Source organism: Sus scrofa, chromosome 3, assembly GCF_000003025.6.
Source record: "Sus scrofa isolate TJ Tabasco breed Duroc chromosome 3, Sscrofa11.1, whole genome shotgun sequence".
Lineage (NCBI taxonomy): Eukaryota > Metazoa > Chordata > Mammalia > Artiodactyla > Suidae > Sus > Sus scrofa.
Genome location: NC_010445.4, coordinates 127,783,562 through 127,793,366, shown reverse-complemented (window position 1 = coordinate 127,793,366; position 9,805 = coordinate 127,783,562). Strand labels below are relative to the sequence as shown.

Here is a 9,805-nt window from a genome sequence, read left to right as displayed (position 1 = left end):
AGTTGCTAACAGCAGCCCTGTGGTGACGCCAACAGCTGGGAGGAAAACTCAGGTGTGTCACACAGTCTAGCTGTTCTCCCCACCCTTCCCACAAGCCCGGGCACTGGCCAGATCTCAGGACCCCAGCTGACCACAGAGAGACTCCAGGCGAGGAGTCAGGCCAAGGGGACAGCAAACATCCCTGCAAGGGTCACGGCCCTGCTCCCACCTGCAAGCACCCCCGGCCCCGGCCCCCAGCCCAGCCACTTCTGATCTATCCACAGACCAGCGCCCAGACAACAGCCAGGGTCAGGGGCTCTGCTGTGCCATTGCTTCTTGTTGCAGAGGGCTAACGACCTCATGAGGACAAGCACAGACATGGCTGTGGGGTGGAGCTCTGGGAAGTCCCATGTCTGAGTCCTGGCCTGGCTCCGTGGCCAGCTGGGGGTGGGGGCAGTCAGCATCTCTGAGCCCAGGTCTCATCCTTGCTAAGAATCTACATCTTCCACGTCTCGGAGGCAGCAGGAGCAGGGATGGCCGTGTCCTGTGACCATTTTAGCAGGGGTCCCACGCAGGTTTGTGGAAGAGCTTGAAGAAATCCAGGTAAGACATGCAGCTCTTCGCGGACCCTCATGGGAAGTGAGGGAGGGGACCCGTCCCCGCCTCGCTTGTCCCCTCCTCCCACAGACGAGACCTCTGGGGGAATCTCACGGATGTTCTGGTTCAGGGTGTAGAATTTTTTTTTTCCAAGAAACTTAAGTTCGGTCTAAGGGATAAAAAGAGATGGTAGAAAGTCCTGTGATCATTTTTCAGGCTGGAGACCATCATGTCACTAAATGATGAAAACTTACAAAGATGACAATGGCAGTCGTGGCTGTTCCACCGTTGTTATTTTCACGCAGCTTCCAGCGGAGCCCTCATGTCTGCTCTCCAACACCGAGTTTCTAAAGACAGACGGGTCCGGGGGTCCACCGGGCTCCTGACATTGTGTGGGCGGACTCTACTCCCAGAGAGAGCGCTCCCGCGGCTGTCACCAGCATCTCTGACAGCATAAAGCTACCCCTGCGGGTCACCTCTGCAGCACCCAAGGGAACAAAGCACCTGTTTGTTGAAGGTGGACCAGACCTCGGCCGTTCTTCCCATTCAGGGACTGGCCTTTAAGGACGAAATACACCCCCGTGTCCCCACTGCTGACACTCTGTCCCTTCTCTCTGCATCATTTCCTCAAGGGCTCCTTGTTTTGAAAATAGATGCTTGGGCTAAACACTGGTCACACCGGCAGGTGAGCGAGGTGACAGGGAGCCAGGAGCGGCTGTGTCCAGTGGCCAGAGGCGGTGTCCTCTTTGGCTGTACTCCCAGCAGGGACCCCTCCCTGGCCACCTCCACATTACCAGGGCTTTCACTGGGCCTGGGAGAGAAGCCAGCAGCCACCAGTTTTGCTCTTCATTAACTCGTTTGTGGAAGAGGTGTTTCCTGAGCACCTACTACAGCCCTGGGACTGCTGCTGGTGGCTCTGCTGTCCCACACTGGCCAGCCAAGAACTCAGGCACAGAGTTACGAGAGAACCCCAGAGCTGCCAGGTAGAGAAGTGTACTTCCGCCCCCCTGGAGCTTGCCTTCAATCCCAAAAAGCGATCTGCAATGTCCCAGAGCTCATTTGCATGCACCTGCTCCCCAGGGTGCTGGAGGCCGTCTGGAGTGTGCCGGTCCTGGCTCTGGCCGCCAACCACAGGGGGTGGCCCTGGGAGAGCCCACAAAGGGACCAGGATGGTGTCCTGTGCCGTTGCCAGGTGTGGGCTTCTGTGACCCCTCACCCCGTCACCTAACTACTGGCTGTGTGATCTGATCTTGGTGACTTAACCTCTCTCAACCCTGATTTCCCCTTTGGAACAATGAGGATAGTTCTGTATTCCTCAGGGCTGTCGAGGGATTCCATGAAATCATTAGGTAAAGCGCGTGACGCAGGTACTCACCGCCCGGGATGGTTGCAGTGGCTCCCCTTGTTCCAGCAGGGGATGCAGAAAAGCCAGGAACGGCCATTCTGCACTGGACCATGGGCCCCTGCTCCAAAGGAGGTGGGTACAAGGCCCCCAAGTAAACAAAGGGGGAGCCAGAGGAGGTCACGCCAAGCGACAGGGCAAAGCCTCTTGGTCACGGCCACACAGTGGTCATAGTGCCCCAGACAGCTGAGGCTCTTGGTTAGCAGACGGGCGGGCCGTCAGGTATCCTGGGATCCGGCTGGTCCGTAAATGAAGCAGCAAGAGCAGAGCGAGCCACAGACCCTGAACCTCAGACCGGGAACATTTGTGCAAACAGAAGGCCTTCCCCAGAGAAGGCGGCCCAGCTGCGCAGGTGCCCCCCCCCACCACCACCTTGCTGTCACCAGGGCCGCCCAATGGTGCACCCCAAACAGGTCTGTCCCAAGGCCATTGCTGTGGTTTACACAGCCAAGGACATCCACTGTGACCTTTAAATTCATAATGTTTTACAGAATAGAAACGTTATACATTCCCCAGTGGTAAGGCCTTATTCTAGTGTTTGGGGAGGGGCGGTTAGAAAGGAAAGGAAAATCCCATCTCCAGCCCTTAAAACCAAGCCCTTCCCCTGGTTAGGGCGCGTCCCCTGCACCCAGCTCAGGACCTGGCACCTGGGGTCCTGGCAGAGCTCTGGAGGCGGCAGCGGGAGGGCGGGGGGATGGTTCTTCCAGAATCAGTGATCAGCAGAGCCTGATGTTTAGAGGATACCGTTCAGGGAGTGGGGAGACCCTTGCCCAGCGTTCTTTCCCAGGGGACATTTCCTCTTCTGCACACACCCCCCAGCTCATGGTGGGGGAACCCTCACTGCCCCATTAATTCTAGTCTCATAAATGAGGAGGGCCGAGCCCAGTACCCGTACGGGGGAGAGATCTTGAACACACGTAGATACCCTGGCCTGCATGCTGCGGGCCCCCAGTGGACTCTCCAGCCTCTGCCTCCAGACCCTGCCTGCGCTGCGCAGACGCTCCACGGTTCTCGAGGGGATCCGCCGTCAGCTAGGTGCTCAGAGATCATTAGGTGATAGACAATCCACAGGGGATCCTTCGAAGAGCTCTCTGGTTACTCTCACGGGCTTGCAGTGTAGACAGAGGAGTGACATCTTGTTCCAGCGCTGCACCAGCCCTGTGACTTGGGCAAGTCATTTAAGCTCTCCAGCCTCAGTTTGCTCACCTGTCCAATGGGAGGGAATAAACTCTACTTCACACGGTTTCGAGAGGATTGAGGAACTAATGGCAGTAAAGTGCTCTAAGCCAGGCTGGCCTGGAGGAGGCGCTATGTGGTTTGCTGTATTTTGGGTACTTGCTTCAAAATAAAAAGAAACTAAAAGTGTCTAAGACATAAATGCAAACTGCTAAACCCTTAATGTAGTTATTATTATTGTTGTTGTTGTTGTTGTTACTGTTGAGAATGGGAAGGGATATATGAATTACTATAATAGAATAATGTATTTGGAGTTCCTGCTGTGGCTCAGAGGAAATGAACCCAACTTGTATCCATGAGGATGTGGGTTCAATCCCTGGCCTCGCTGAGTGGGCTAAGGATCTGGCATTGCCATGAGCCATGCTGTAGGTCACAGCCGTGGCTCAGATCCCGAGATGCTGTGGCTGTGGTATAGACCAGCATCTTCAGCTCCGATTCGACCCCTAGCCTGGAAACTTCCATATGCCACACCTGGGCCTCTCCCTCCCCCACAAAAAAATATATTTATCAGACAAGGATTCTCCCTGAGAAAGGATGCTTTACTGGTAACAGAACACATACCCGTTTCTGTGTGCTGTCCTTTCATACAACTATTTTGGGTAAAGTGATGTCACTTACTGAATAAGGAAGTAAATATTAAAGCCCTGGAAGTTATTTGGAAAATCCAGTGTAAACCACCAGAAGACGAAAGTTCCCATGGGCTAAACCAACAGGAAGTTTCAAGCAGTCCTGAATTTCCTCCGAAAATGATTCAAAATGCTCTTTTGTTCCTATTCCCCTTTGCTACCAATTTAAAGGAAAGAAAACTGGGTCATGCATTCAACACGAGAGTGAAAGAGGTTACAAACAAGCCAGGGGTAAAAAGAGAAGTTTTCTGACAGCCTCTCGAACCCTAAGTGGTTTGTCAAAGGAGCAGAACTCCGTCTCGGGAGGTAATTAATTTGCAGTCCCAACAGGGGAAGACTGTTTCAAAGAGGAGCAGAGTGTACAGAAGCAGTTACCCACCTAAGACCGCAGAACCCAAATGAGTTCAGCGCTCACCGTTTTAGCTCCAGGCAGAGCGGCCTGGAGATGGTTATCTGTCGGGAGTGTGGTCAGTGGTCAGTGTCGCAGGGCTGTTACCCAGGGCCACCACGAAAGAGCCCCACAAGTAAAAAAGCAGAAACAGCAGTTATCCCTACATGTATCACCCACGTTGCCACCTCAACGGCCATGCCCGCTCTCCGGAAAGACAGAGGGGTGGTCGGCCTGCTCTGTGAGCCGAAGAGCATCCTGCAACGTAAAGCAGCAACGTTAGCTGTCAGGCTCCCAACAGACAGAGGCCAGTTCACATCAGCTCACATCAGCCTCCTAAAGACGTTGCTCGGCCCCCCGAGTGTAGCTAAAGAATCTGCACAACGTCGACTTCCGGTTAGCTCTGCTAAATAACTCAGTAAATGAGGGAGTGGAAAGAATCCCCAACTAAGCTTAAAACCCATCTCAAAGGAGTTCCCTGGTGGCTCAGCAGATTAAGGAGCAGGCATTGTCACTGCTGTGGTGCAGGTTCGATCCCTGGCCTGGGAATTTCCACATGCCACAGGGGCAGCTAAAAAGATTAAATAAATAAATAACATTTCAGGAATAATGAAGTGACAAACGTGTTCCTGACCAGAGGGACGTCCCCTGGGGCTGGGATCAATGCCAAGGCCTGGCACAAGGAGAGAGTCACTACATGTGTGTCAAATTGCCTGTTTCTGGCATTATTACCCATAGGATATGCACAAAGACAGATACATAGATTGTCTTTGACTTTTTTTTTTTTTTTTTTTTTTGCTTTTTGCTTTTTAGCGCCGCACCCATGGCATATAGAGGTTCCCAGGCTAGGGGTCCAATCGGAGCTGTAGCTGCCGCCTACACCACAGCTCACGGCAATGCCGGATCCTTAACCCACTGACTGAGGTCAGGGGTCAAACCCGCATCCTCATGGATCCTAGTTGGATTTGTTCGCACCACGATGGGAACTCCAGATTGTCTTTGATTTAAATGCATTTAAATTGCTTTAAAGCCATACTAAAGGAAGACGAGAATTCTCACTCTTAATCTTATAGACCGATGAGAAGGGAGTAAGTGCTATGAGAGGTTTTCCTTCTCCTGTAGCTGTTTTATTTATACTCATTCTTACCAGGTACCCTAGTGATCCTTTCCACAGGTTGGGTCCAGGAGTTCCCATCGTGGCGCAGTGGTTAATGAATCTGACTAGGAACCATGAAGTTGCAGGTTCGATCCCTGGCCTTGCTCAATGGGTCAAGGATCCGGCGTTGCCGTGAGCTGTAGTGTAGCTCGCAGATGCGGCTCAGATCCCGTGTTGCTGTGGCTCTGGTGTAGGCTGGCAGCAATAGCTCTGATTCGACCCCTAGCCTGGGAACCTCCATATGCCGTGGGAGCAGCCCTAGAAAAGGCAAAAAGACAAAAAAAAATTAGAAAAAAAAAATAGGTCAGGTCCATTTCTAACGTGGTGATGCTCACCTCCGAGGCTTGCTGGTCCAGGCCTTGCAAAGGGACAGCTTTGGAATATGTAAGGGAGAGTAGGTTAGAAAGAAAAGATAACAGGCACTCCCATAATCCCATAATATGGCCAAAGATGCTCATTCCACCAAAACCTGTAAGACAAGAGTTTTCCTGAAGAACGTCCCTCCAGAACATCAGCAAGTTTCCACGGAGTAATATACATTAACACGTGTTCAGATAAATTCCTGGGTACCAGATGCTGCCAAGTCAGAACGTGAGACAGCGTGGAGGTGACGGAAAAGGCTGGAGTGAGGTTTATACCAAAGACGGGAGAGACAGGGCAGCAGAGCCCAGTCTTGTCCTATGGCAGTGAAGTCATTTATTCACAATTGAAAGATGAAGATGCATCAACACGAGCTCTGAGGAAGAAGAAGAAAAGGAGACATGGAGACTCCCAAATAAACATCTGCGAAGCACTACGTGAACGCCCCCAAACCTAGAAAGAAAGAAAAAAAAAAAATCAAGCCTTTAAAAAAGAAGAGAGAGGCAGATCGGAAAAGAAAAAAAAAAAAAAAAGCATCAAAAAACAACAGCCTCCATTTCTTAACATGGATACTCAGGTGCCCTGACTGCTCTCAGCCTTTTCAGGTCAATGTCATGGTCGTTTCTTCTTTCTCTTTGATTCAGAGATTAGCTGAGCATATTAATACATATGTTTCCCACTTCCTGCCCACACACTGTTATCTCAGTTTCTTCAAGGTCTCACAATGAGACAAGGGCAACTTCTTTAAAAACCAATGCCCTCTTCCTAGCCAGCGGTCCGAGAGTCACTTCCTGTTGTCATGTATGGACGGCACCAGTGTCTGCCTGCAGTCCACAGGGGTGGATCACGCTTTGTCCGAGGATTTGGATTTGAACAAGGCAGAAGAGGGCCCGGCTTTCATGGAGCTTGAGCTCCAGTTGAGAGAGACAGATGCTCAAGAAGGAAATAAACATTCAGTGACTGTAGAGGGTGAGACATGTCCCCTAACAGATAACACAGCGTAACGGGCTAGACTAGAGTCATATCCGATAGCACTGTTCGAACCAGAATGGCGAGAAGGAACGCGCTGTGAGCGGATTTGGGGAAAGAACTGAAAATACAAAATCTTTGGGGCAAAAACAAGCTTGGCATGTTCAAAAAAAAGAAAAGGGCGAAAATGGCTGAGGTACAAATAAAAACAACTAAATATGAGATGAACGAGAAAATATAGGTGGAGGCCAGATCTTGTAGAGCTTTCTAGGTCAGAGCAAGGAATTTCATCTACTAGAAATTCCATTTTGGGCGGGGGGGGGGGCTGCGCCCACAGCATGCAGGAATTCCTGGGCCAGGGACTGAACCCAAGCCATGGCAGTGACCCAAGCAACACCAGTGGCAAGGCTGAATCCTCAACCTGCTGAGCCACCAGGGAACTCCAAGAAATTCCATTTTTAATAGATTTCTTATTCTACCCCAGAAAAATAGCTCTAGGCTCATACTTGGCGTGGCATATATTAGAAATCTGTTTGGAGGCAAACTGTTTTGAAAGTACCTTTGGTTTTAATTAGTTTAGCATTTTAATTTTGAGAAAGGATGAGAAACCTTAATAAGAACGTTTTCCATTTGGGTGTTTAAATCTGTACCATCATGTTACATTAAAATCGTTCCTGGTGTGTTAATTAATAATTATCTCAGGAATATTGCAAATGTGAAAGGCCACTGTGATTCATCAGCTTCATTTGAGCTCACACTCCTTTTAAAAATTCTATTAATTCTGATTACCAACAACAAAACCATTTCATTTCTTAAAAGGGACACTGTTATTACACAAAGGGCCTTTCATGGAAGTGAATGCATCCGCTGTAACAAGCCTTAAAATTTGTTTTTATTTTTCAAAGTGCATTTTGTCAAACGTTTTGCCTGTATTGAACTCAGCACTTGTTCAGATGACCAACAGGTCTGACCGTCCCCTCCCCACGTTTCCACTTGCGAATGCAAAGAACTGAGCTCTGGGAAGGGCAGGAGTGAGCAGAGTTCAGGCTGGGGTGGCTACGTGAGCTTGCAGTTGGGACCAAAGCCGCCGCGTGGAAATGCACTTTCGTGCACAGAAATGGTCTTTACTATTCTCACTTAGTGCTGGATGAACATCCCTTGAAATGTTAACAAGCTGCAATGTTGATGGCAATTTAGGACACGTGAAGAAGTTTGGGGTGGGGATGGAGGTCCCGTTGTGGCTCAGCGGGTTACGAATCCAACTAGTATCCATGAGGATGCAGGTTCCATCCCTGGCCTCACTCAGCAGGTTAAGGATCCAGCGTTCACGCTGGTGCTGAACTGACTAGAAGACACCGTTTTCTGCACTGAAAGGAGCCAGAACTTCATGGACATGAAATCCTACGGGGAAAGCCAATTAAGTCATCAAGCCTTTGGCCCAACTCACGGAGTTCACAGCCACTACGTTGTCTCCCTGTTTCGTGTCTCTTCTCCTGGCTGAAATCAGAGAAGCAGGAGCTCTACTGGTGGAGGAGGACTCATCCCGTCTTCCGGTGTTTTGTGTCATGTCGATCCGTCATCTCATTGGTCCTGACTTCGACCACGTGACCCTGGGGACAGGCCCTTGCCTCAGGCACACCGGATCCTCACCCAGGACCCTCTAATCCCTCCCCCGTGCGCCCTGCCGCCTGCTGGGCCAAGGTGGTTGGGATTTCAGGCAGATGATGTCACCAACTCCTTGGCCCATTTGAGAAAGGCCTGGAGAGTCTATGCTCGTGATTCCTAGGTCCCAAAGGACGAGCCAAGCCCAGGAGGACCTCAGTGCTGGAGATGACAAATGGAAGGACACACGCGCATTGCCAGGTTTCTCACAGACGGAGAGGTCCCGTCGGCCCCCACCCCGGTCTGGCCTGGCCTGTGACTGCTTTGACAAATAGGGGACAGTGGAAGTGATTCCAGGCTAGGGCTGTTAGGAAAAGGGCAGAACTCCCAGTTCAGCTCAAATTTTGGATAAACAACAGTTATTTGGGGATAAATATGCCCCAGGCAATATTTGAGACCTACCATCTCAACAATTACTATTGTTCCTGTGAAATTCCGAATGTACTGGGCATCTTACCTTTCTATTTGCTAAATCTAGCAACCCCACCCCATTTCAAGACTAGCCTTTGAACAAACCGGAATCCCCTGTCTTGTCCCCTTGTTGCCCTGAGCAGCCATGGAACAAGCCTGAACTAGTCGGCTAGGGAACCGATTGGAGGACATGGAGGGGGTGCCTCTTGAGACCAGCCATGCACCCCTCCCTGCCAAGGCGCCAAACATGCGAGTGAAGCCAACTGGAAGGGTCCAGCCAGACCAGCCCCCAGAGGCAACGCCCCTGAGCCATCCCAGTCTACACTGAAATAAGCAGAGTCCTCAGCGGCTTGGCCGGAAATCCCGGCCCATGTGGTCACAAGCCGTAATAAGATGGATATCATCTTTAGTCACTGCCCGGTGGGCTGGCCCATCACGCAGCAACAGAGCAGCAGCACAGAAGCGAAAAGGAGAGAAGGGGGAAACCAAGTCCAAGCTGAGGCCCATGGTCACTGAAGAGCAATGAAAATCTCTAGTGTCTCTGAGACGTTGGCAACTGTGGGACTGTTTATTCCACATCGATTTTTAAATTAAAGTGTTTAACATATCAGAGCTCAACCTTTGCTTTAGTTTATTGCGTGAAAGTCAATGGTTCACAAACATCATTTTTAAAATAGGTCCTGAAGCATAAAAATCATTTCAAAGAATATTTCTCTGTCTTCACCTCTCTGGGTCTGCCTTTGCCTGCATGATGCTTTTAAAAAAATAAATGAGAATAGCTTGTTTATGAGCTATCAGCAGCTGTTGATTCATTTGCTAATTAATGATTCAGACAAAATCAGTGTGTAATACCCAGTGATAACCAGTTTATAATTAGGAGTTCTTTCCTTGTCATAAACCTTACAAACGACAGACAATTTTAGAATTTTTACTCATCACTGGGTACTGAATAGAGAGTCTTTGAATGATTCTGGTCGTTATTTTGTCACTTACACTGGCACAAGAAACTTGGGCCTCCC

The 9,805-nt window shown here is 50.1% G+C and overlaps 1 long non-coding RNA gene across 1 annotated transcript; it reads right to left on the bottom strand.

The window, feature by feature from the left end:
• LOC102161617 lies at positions 2,490-6,998 on the bottom strand. The gene is made up of 2 exons (XR_002342878.1): positions 5,720-6,998; positions 2,490-3,184 (listed from the first exon to the last, which is right to left on the bottom strand). It is a non-coding gene; the product is annotated as an uncharacterized LOC102161617 (long non-coding RNA).